Raw genomic sequence first — 10,735 nt, forward strand, 5'->3', positions numbered from 1 at the left:
TACTTTACCTTGAGTAGGTAACCAGAGTTACGTGATCAGAGTATTTGTATGCTATATGTATGTGATGTGTTGTACTGCATTATTTCTATGTGATTTATGTTGTGCATGTTTATAGAGTTGGAACCGCAAGGTTCCCAGAGTTAGAACCTGAGGGTTCACAGAGTTTGGGTGCACGGACCCATAGAGTTATAGCCTCGAGTGGCTAATATGTGCTATGTGTGTGGTATTTTGGGGAACTCACTAAGCTTTGTGCTTACTGTGTTAGTGTTGTTGTTTCAGGTACTAGCGATGACCGTGGGAAGGCGCCGGCTTGATCTGTACACACGCATGGGATTTTGATATATATATATATATATATATATATATATATATATATATGATCTTGGGATTTGTATGATGTGATTTGGGATTTTTAAACTTATGTTTTTATGAAATTAAATGAGAAATGTTTTTATAAATTGTGAAAAAAATTACTTTGAAATTCACGGTGTTACACAAATGGATCTTCAAGAAGAAGACCGAAATGGAAGGAAAGGTGCACACTAATTATGATGAAACCTTCTCACAGGTAGCAAAGATTAAGTCTATTATTGTCATGCTAGCCATTGCTGCATTTCATGATTATGAAACATGGCAAATGGATGTCAAAACCACTTTTCTTAATGGAAAGTTGGCTGAGGATGTGTACATGAATCAACCACAGGGTTTTGTCAGTGCTGAATACCCTAATAGAGTGTGCAAGCTTGAGAAATCCATTTATGGATTTAAACAAGCATCTCGTAGCTGGAATCTTTGTTTCGATGAGAAGGTCAAAGAGTTTGGTTTCTTGAGAAGTGAAGATGAGTCTTATGTATATGTAAGAGCTAGTGGGAGTATAGTTAACTTCTTGGTACTGTATGTAGATGGCATACTACTTATAGGAAATGACATCCCAACCTTGCAGGAGGTTAAGTCCTGGCTTGGGAAGTGCTTTGCTATGAAGGACCTAGGGGAAGCTGCCTGTATCCTAGGGATAAGTATATTAAGAGAAAGGAGTAAAAGACTAATTGGACTTAGTCAGAGTACCTACTTGGATAAGGTGTTGAAAAGATTCAACATGTAGAATTCCAAGAAAGGATATTTACTGATCCAAAGCAATGCCAAACTGAGTAAGACTCAGAGTCCGAGTACAGAGGCCGAGATAGCATAGATGAGTCGATTACCGTATGCTTCCGCTGTGGGCTCGATCATGTATGCTATGACTTGTACCCGCCCTGATGTGGCCTTTGCTTTGAGCATGGTCAGTAGATATCAGGGGAACCCTGGCAAGGCTCATTCGACCGCGGTAAAGAACATTCGCAAGTACCTGCGGAGGACTAAGGATTGGATGCTTACCCTTGGTGGGAGTGATGATTTGAGATTATTAGGGTATAGTGATGCTAGTTTTCAGACTAATGGGGATAACTTCCGCTCTCCGTCGGGCTGGGTCTTTACTCTAAATGGAGGGGCTATCTCTTGGAAGAGTTCCAAGCAGGAGACGGTGGCTGATTCGACTTGTGAATCAGAGTATATAGCAGCGAGTGAAGCAGCGAAGGAGGCGATATGGCTGAAGAACTTCATAGGAGACCTTAGAGTTGTACCAGCTATTAAGGAGCCTCTGGAGATTTTCTGTGATAGCAATAGTGCGGTTTCCTTAGCCAAGGAATCGAGAGATCATGGCAGATCCCAACACATTGACAGAAAATATCACTTCATAAGACACAAGATAGAAGAAGGACTCCTCGTGGCAAAGAGGATATCGTTGAATATGAACCCTGCAGATCCCCTTACGAAGGGACTGACGAGGGTTAAGCATTTGCAGCATGCGAGGCACATCGGGCTGAGGGACGATATTAGTTTTACAGATTAGAAAACCTTTTCTGAAACTTGTAAAATGTAATTGACGTTTGATGATGAATAAGATTTGTGATTTATTTATGAGTAAAGTGTTACTATCATTGTCAATTATTTACTATTGTTTCAGTTTTGAATGTTTTGACTTTCAGAATAATTAGTTTATTCAAACCACCACAATCGGTCATACGTTGGAAGTAGGTATGAATCAAGATTGTCATGAATTGGGTTTGTAGATGGCTAAAGGTGTTTAGACATAGCAATGGTTGCTACAACGTTCATGAGTGCTCATAAGTTATGAGTATTGGAATAAATCCACACTCACTGGTATCACTTCATGGAATTTATCTCGAGTGATCGTGAGACGATAATATCATATAAGTCTTCAAACATTGAGATATGAGTGGTTACCTATGAGTTTGTTGTGCGTTGATTGCACGTAAACGCGTCAGTAACTTGATGTTATAAAACATGGCTTTTTGTACAATTCAACAAGTAGTAGAACAAGCATATGAGTCGAAGTTTATCTGTTCCTTCTAGAAATAGAAGCGATATCTGGGGCCCTCGATGAGTTTGTGTTAACCTATGTACCGGGCCCGGTCAGAACTAAACTGATGTGTTCAGTTAAGTTCTTTGTCAAACAAATCGGAAATCGAGAAACAACTGCCAGTCAATAAGTAAAACATTGTTCCATGTATTTGTCCGACTGATATCATGAGAACAGAGGACTATATGATCACTTGTCTAAAATGGCGCTTCATAGTTCAACAGAGTTTTCGAGAGCTACGATTGTCGGTTGGTTCCTGAAGTAATATAGGTAAATACAGTTATTAGACTTATCCAAGTGGGAGTCTGTTGGATAAGGTGTCTAAGTCCATAACTTATTTGGTATATACTTGACCCGATCCGGCATGATCCATTTGGGTTGCACTTCACCCAAACTATTTATGGATAATTTTATGAGAATTGTATACTTACGATTTATTAATATATTATAAGTTATAATATATTAATATAAATTCATGTTATTTAATTAGTTTTAATCTTGAATTAATTATGAATTAATTTAGTGATTAAAAGGAAGACTAATTAAATCATGGGCTATAATATTTATATGGTGTGGGCTAATACTCATTTGTTAATGGGCTAAGCTTATGTGGAAGTCCATGGATGATCCATGGAGCTTTTAACCCATGGATCCTTGGAAAGGAAAAGTCATGGGTTATTAGGGTTTCACCCTAACCATGCACACTATATAAACAAGCTTATGTTGCATGAAAAACACCCCAGAGTGTGTGTGTAATAATGGTGGTTGATTTCTAAGTGTTAGTATACTCTCTCATACATTTTCCAAGTTTGTGGTGATTTGTGATTTCCATTTGATGCATTCACATTATTGGTGCATGGCTCTCAAACTCCAAGGAATCAACAATCAACAAAAGGTATGTAATTCATCTAGTTCTTTTATGTTTAAAAGTACCCCATGCCATGCTAGATAGGTTATAAACCTTGGAAAATAATATTTTGCATGTACCTTAGACAAACATAGATCCAAGGTTTATTAGGGTTGCATGTACAGTTAAGAAGTGTTAGAATGTTCAAAACCTAACAGTTCTTCAGCCATATTGCCTCCTTTGCCGCTTCGCTTGCTGCTATGTACTCCGATTCTCACGTTGAATCGGCTACAGTCTCCTGCTTGAAACTTTTCTAAGTATCTGGTCCTCCATTTGGGGTAAATACCCAGCCCGACTGAGAGTAGAAATTATCTATGTCGGTCTGAAAGCTAGCATCACTATACCCTGTCACTCTCAAGTCATCACTCCCATCGAGGATACGAACCCATTCCTTAGTCCTTCGCAGGTACTTAATATTCTTTACCGCAGTCTAGTGAGCCTTACCATGGTTCCCCTAATATCTGCTGACCATGCTCAAAGCAAAGGCCACATCAGGGAGAGCACAAGTCATTGCATACATGATCGAGCCAACCGCGGAAGCATATGGAAATCGACTCATCTCAGCTATCTCAGCCTCTTTACTCGGACTCTAAATCATACTCAGTTTGGCATTGCTTTGGATCGGTGAGTCACCTTTCTTCGAATTCTGCATGTTGAACCTCTTCAACACCTTGTCCTAGTAGGTACTTTGACTAAGTCCAATTAGTCTCTTACTCTTATATCTCAATATCCTTATCCCTAGGATATAGGCAGCTTCTCCAAGGTCCTTCATAGCAAAGCACTTCCCAAGTTAGGATTGTACCTCCTACAAAGTTGGGATGTCATTTCCTATGAGCAGTATGTCATCCACATACAATACCAAATAGATAACTACACTCCCACTAGTTCTGACATATACATAGGACCCATCCTCGTTTCTTGAAAAACCAAACTCTTTGACTTTCTCATCGAAATAAAGATTCCATCTGCGAGATGCTTGTTTCAATCCATAAATGGTTTTTTCAAGTTTACACACTCTATTAGGGTACTTTGCATTGACAAAACCCTCTGGCTGACTCATGCAAACATCCTCAGCCAACTTTCCATTAAGAAAAGTGGTTTTGACATCCATTTTCCATACTTCATAGTCATGAAATGCAACAATAGCTAGCATAACCCTAAAAGACTAAATCTTTGCTATTGGCGAGAAGGTCTCATCATAATCAACTCCCGAAGTTTGAGTAAAGCCCTTCGCCACTAGTCACGCCTTATAAGTGTGTACTTTCCCATCCATGTCGATCTTCTTCTTGAAGATCCATTTGCACCCAACTGTCTTACGACTCGGTACATTTTCAACCAAGTTCCAAACTTGATTGTCATACATGGACTGAATCTCGCTGTCTATAGCATCTTTACACTTTGCAGAATAGGGGCCTGCCATGGCTTCCTTGTAGTTGTTAGGTTTATCCAAATTTAGTAGTGTGCTATAATTGATAACTGTATCACCTTCTATAGTAATATGGAAACCATAAAACTCAGGTGTATTTCTAACTCTACTGGAATGCCTCAGAGGTATAGATTCGTCAATTGGTTCAATAGGAGTTTCCTCCTTAGGTTGATCGCTAGTGTTTGAGGTTCCTTCACCTCTTGACTCTTGAATTTCTTCAAGGTCAATTTGCCTCCTATTATTTCCTTGGCCTATGAATTCTCTTTCATGAAATACTCCTCTCCTTGCAACGAAGACAACATTGTCACTCAGTTTGTAGAAGAGATATCTAAAGGATTTCTATGGGTAGCCGATGAAAATACAATGCTCCAAACCTTGATGTGTGCTAACAAGGGAACCTTCCATGTCCACATCTCGTGAGATGTTATGGCAACCTTCTTAGTTAGGACTAGATTAAGGATATGGGCGGTAGTCTCTAAGCATGCCTCAAAAAGAGATAGGTAACAAAGCTCGACTCATCTGATGGGTTTTGAGCATTCTAACACTTCCTAAGTGTACATGCAACCCTAATAACCTTGGATCTATGTTTGTCTAATTATCATGCAAAGTTGAATTCCAAGGTTATATTCCTATCTAGCATACATGGGGAACAATTTTTAACTTGAATGAAAGATAGAATAACTTACCTTGTTGTTGCTTATGTTCCTTGAAACCTTGTGAGCCTAGCACCTCAAGTGTGATGCCTCAAATGCTTCACACAACACCAAATGCTATTGAAAAGACTTTTGAGAGAACACACACTTCTTAAAATCGGCCTAGCCCTCTTGTTTCATATGTGTAGCCGAATTTGCTGGAGAATGCGATTCTTATATAGTGTTGACACATCTAGGTTTACACCATGTAAACCCTAATGTGTCATGACTCTTCATTTCCATGACCCATGGGTTTGTAACTCCCATGGAGCATCCTATGGGTGGAACCCAAATTGATAATCGATGGAGCCTCTTAGCCCACTATACAAGATATGGATGATTTAAATAATCAACCCATATATTTAATTAGTTATCTTTTGATCACTTAATTAATTCTAAATTAATTATTGATCAAACTAATTAAATAATATTATTAATATATTAGAACTTATAATATATTAATAATCTCCAAGTGTTATTTCTCTCATTTAGTCTATCCAACTGCATGGTGCCATGCAACCCAAATGGACCACGCCGGGTCGGGTCAAGTACTTACCAGAAAAAGTTATGGACTTAGACACCTTATCCAACAGTCTCCACAACTAGAAAAACAGCCTTTTACGACGCTCATTGCGCGTCGTAAAAGGCTCAGACGACGCGCAAATGCGTGTCAAGGAAGGCCATGTCATAAAGAGAGACGACGCGCATTTACGACGCTCATTTACGACGCGCAATTACGACGCGCGTTTACGACACGCAATGCGTATCAAGGAAGGCCCTGTCATAAAGGAAGACGACACGCATTCGCGTGTCGTAACCTTACGACGCGCGTGTTAATGACACGCAGTGCGTATCAAGAAAGCCCATGTCAAGAAAGCCCATGTCATAAATGAAGACGACACACATTTTTGCGTATCGTAAATTTAAATGTTTAAAAAAAATAAATTCATATATTTATTAATTTTTAAATTAAATTTGCATTTAATTTCTCATAATAGAAATAAAATACCATATACAGAAAATACAATCCATTGCATAATATAAAATAAAATTTCATACTCAAAAAATAAAATAAATTGCACAAATTATAATGTCATACAAAGAATCATTCAAATGTTAAACAAAAATAATACATTGCTTACATGGGTTATACATTTCTATAAAACTAACAAATAATCATACAACTCTGTTTGTTACTGGAAAGGAATGTCAAACATGATTACAAGTCTCCCTTAATCTTGATTACTCACCTGCTTAAGTAGAATGTTGTTGTTGAGAAGGTTACCTAGCAACAGAGAAAAACACAACACCTCTCCCACAATCACAACATCATTTACAAAGAAAGGGTTGTCAATTACTTTCATTAAGACTTTCATTCAATCACAAAAATATTAAATAAAAGGGTGAAAAAGTAACTTACTTTTGATAAGTTGATCTCCCTTAGAGCAAACACAGCTAAAGCATTGAACAAGACCCTATTTCAAAATTTTATAAATACACAAATCATGATACCTGATATTGGAATACACACTTTGAGACATGAATTAATACGATTAGATTAACATGGATACATAGGAAGTAAAGATGGAAGGTGCCAGAACTCCGGGGGCATTGGGTTGGTTCCTTCCCACTCGCACACACCAAGCCAGAACTCCACTTAATCCAGCACCAAAATAAGCCTGCATTCAGAAAGCTGTAGGGGCGAGTCACAATTCAAGAATCTGTTAAAATTTGAGGAATAACATGTTCAACCAAAACAATATTAGAAAACAGGGTTAAATGTGAAACATAGCAATGTAATAATTATCAAGGTGCTGGAATACTTGAAATCTAGATTATTTGCTTGCTTGTACATCCAGACGATTTTATCATGAACATAAGTCATGTTATCAACTTTTTGAAGAAGTATACCAAGACATTTGTAGGAGAAGAATACTCTCAATAAGATAATTTAATTAAAAAAATGTAATGATAATGATAATGAGTTCATACCTGTGAAGTAGTGCAGAATGCTCATCATCATATGTATAAAGCTCATACTGCTTTGCAAAAGCATTTCCAAGAGAAATGACCCAATCAATGTCTTGAACAACATCCAAAGTTTTTGCAAGAAACTGCAAACAAAAAAAAGAAATAAATAACAATTAATGACATGAAAAGTAAAATCGCTATCCATATGAATTATAACACATACATTGATTGTCATATCATCCTACGTTTCTTGATAATTAAGGTCTTCTTTAAGGTCTTTAGTGTCACTGACAGCTTTCATTTTTGGAATCTAGAGCTTAACAAAACAATATATAAGTTAGAGTTAGGTCAAAGCATCATAACTAATCCAATTCCAAACACATTAAAAAATAAAAATAAATAAAGATTATTGCAATAGATGCAGGAATCTTGATTCTTGGCCTGCAAACTACATAAAATCAGAAATAAAGACAAAGTGGAGCTTTAATCTTACCTTGAAAACAAACCAAAAATCAAGAATATACCATTCAAACCCAAGCCCAACAAGCATAAGTGACATGAACTCCCAAAATTTTATTGGTTCCATATTCGTTATAAAGTAAGCCTGGAAATTTAAAAAATAATAAAAACTCCATATATTATATTGTCTCAAGTAAAATTGAAAACGTTTATTTAAATTACCTCTCCTGCAGCTCTCTTTGAGGCAGATCCATCTGAAGCTAGAGCTCTTTCCGCACATACATGAGCATGTGCAACATTCTCAACATATGTGAAATCATACATGTTTGTTCCATCCCCTATAATAAACTGGTAATCCAAAAATCAACCAAAGAATGTAAAAATTAAAATCAGTTTCAATTAAATAGAGACTCATTAAAAACTTATATAATCGTTGTGGATGTGGACGTCTTCGCTTCCTTCACTTACTAGGTGTTCTAGAAATTGAGTTAGTAAACGAAGTCGGTTCCTGTAGGATTTAAAACAAATTGATATGTTAATAACAGTATGAGGATAAATACAAGTAAGAGAAGAAAAAAACAAACCTTTTTTCACACTCATCCACAAGAGGCTCGACTGGAAGAAGAGATCGAACGGATAGGACTAAACCTTTGTTGAAATCCTCAGGGCATTCATCGTCTATGAGTTGTCCGACAACTAGGGGAGCATTCCCTGGGTTGACCTATAAAGATAACAGATAAGTCTTTAGATATACCTGAGATTTTGTTGGATGGAATTGAATGAGTGGTGATATTTTAATATTTTATACCTTCTGAACATAACCTTCGATATACCGAAGCATGTTGTTGGTATAAAGGTAGTGAGTGAGATCTGGAACAAAGCCAAAGCGATCACACACGTTGATTAATGGCCTTGCATCAGGAAGCTTGGCTTCCATTAGGAAATTCTTGGTCTTTTCAGCATCATAGAAATTTGATTCCCGTGTTACTCGTTCAACCTCCTTGATTTGCCCTGTCTTTGTAGCTGCCTCGATGTACTTGAAGTGTATGTCAGGATCCTCACTGTGATAATGATTGGTGTTGGTAAAATTGGAAGTATGCAAGCACGAAAGACAAAATCCAAGTTATCCGAAGAGAAATAGATTACCTTGAGCTCAAATACGACCCCAAGAAGAAGTAAAGGCCTTCATATGATTTAAATTGTTCGAAAATTTTAATGCATGATTCAACACCCAGCTGCTCACAATACTCCTTGGCAACCTACATTCCAAACAATAGTATCAGTACCAAATAGGTTCAACTCTGATGTTCAAATAATAACCATTAACATAGAAAAATCAGATCCATTGTTACTGGACGATGATCTGAAGGTTTCCTCTTAAATTGACCAATAAAAGATCCTTCATGCACTCCAAAGCCCATTCCCGTGATAAAGTCCCAAAAAATTCCACAAGAGATTGTGGCTCTATTGCATGGGTATTCACAATGACACGTTTGATATCTGGCAACTCGCTGTAATGCTGCAAATAAATAAATAAATAAATCAAACAAGTGATAGAGGTTTTAAGGTAAAAAAAAATATAAAAAAAACAAGTAAATTCTGGACATTAACCAACCTGAAGGGCCCGGACATAAAGACCTGCTTTCTCACAAAGTTGAGCAATTCAAGGGCGATCATAGTGACTGAACATCCCATTAGCTAATATGGCATTAGCAACATTAGGGAATGTTACAAGGTTGATTTCAAGGACCTGTGGAAAATAAGAAGAATGAATTTAAAGTTGGTTTAATGAAAAGGTGATTATAAATTGTGTGTGAGGATATATCATATATGTAACCTTGGTTTGGAGGTGAGCATGTTCGGGTAAATTGGGTTTAAGAACATCCAAGAGGAAAGTTGTTGCCTCTCGTATCAAGTTCCTCTGAGGATATGGAAGAAAAAGTTTAAAATTAGTTTAACTAAGAAGTAATTTATTTAAATATGTAAAATTGTTTATGAAATGTTATAAGGATTGTTAACATGCCTGAAGGAAAAGATCTGTAATGGTGTTGTAATCAACAGGACAACCTCCTTCCATTTGGGACATCATTAAAGCAAAATTTACAGCACCCTACAAAAAACAATTATGTTAATGATCTAACTTCCATGCACCTATATTTATGTCATCCAAATTGAGAATAGAGGATTTATAATAGTAAAACTTTTTCACTATTTTTTGTGCCACATCAGCGCCAACTCAACAGCCCAAAAACCTCAACATATTTCTATTATAGTAAATCACTGAGCTTATTTATGGGTCCTACCAATTTCAGTTTATTAATTAAAAAAAAAAAAAAAAACTCTTATGGATGTTTAATACCTAAGGATCTGATCGAAGAATTGTTTGCAGAAGGAAGAGATAATCAGGTGAATACCCAACCTGCGTGAATTAAAGACAATTTTATAAGGATCTAAAGCAAGATGAAGACTAAATGTAGAGAAATTAGTAAATTACTGCAGTTAAAGATATGCAGCATACCTGCTTGGAGTAAATCAGGATTTTATCAAACTCCCTTCTTTCAGCAAAAGCTGCAACAACTTTGGGGGTGGCTCTAGCTTTTATGTAAATTTTTAATGCAAGATCATTGTCCATTGTCTACAATTCAAAGAAGATAACACAAATGTCAAAATTAGTAAAAACACAAAACCTTGTAAACTTGTGCACTTCATACCTTCACAAGGTCTCCAAGTTCCTCACTACATTCCAACTTTCATGACTTCAAAATCTTCAAGCCCTATGGTTTTCACCTTACAACCATTTTCAGAATCTTCTTCTTCAATCTCTTTATCTATCACATCACTGAAATCCTCCAATGATTCAT

General features: G+C 36.8%; 2 long non-coding RNA genes across 2 annotated transcripts; both read right to left on the reverse strand.

Moving 5' to 3' along the window:
• Window positions 1-8,564: 8,564 nt before the first annotated feature.
• LOC145069777 (uncharacterized) lies at window positions 8,565-9,160 on the reverse strand. The gene is made up of 3 exons (XR_013689677.1): window positions 9,021-9,160; window positions 8,683-8,935; window positions 8,565-8,595 (listed from the first exon to the last, which is right to left on the reverse strand). It is a non-coding gene; the product is annotated as an uncharacterized LOC145069777 (long non-coding RNA).
• Window positions 9,161-9,231: 71 nt separating this feature from the next.
• Window positions 9,232-10,307, reverse strand: LOC145070797 (uncharacterized). Its single transcript, XR_013690079.1, has 5 exons — window positions 10,234-10,307; window positions 9,898-9,984; window positions 9,712-9,795; window positions 9,490-9,624; window positions 9,232-9,393 (listed from the first exon to the last, which is right to left on the reverse strand). It is a non-coding gene; the product is annotated as an uncharacterized LOC145070797 (long non-coding RNA).
• Between the last annotated feature and the right edge of the window lie 428 nt (window positions 10,308-10,735).

This window comes from Lactuca serriola, chromosome 8 (assembly GCF_051521515.1).
Source record: "Lactuca serriola cultivar US96UC23 chromosome 8, Lser_US96UC23_V15, whole genome shotgun sequence".
Taxonomy (NCBI): domain Eukaryota; kingdom Viridiplantae; phylum Streptophyta; class Magnoliopsida; order Asterales; family Asteraceae; genus Lactuca; species Lactuca serriola.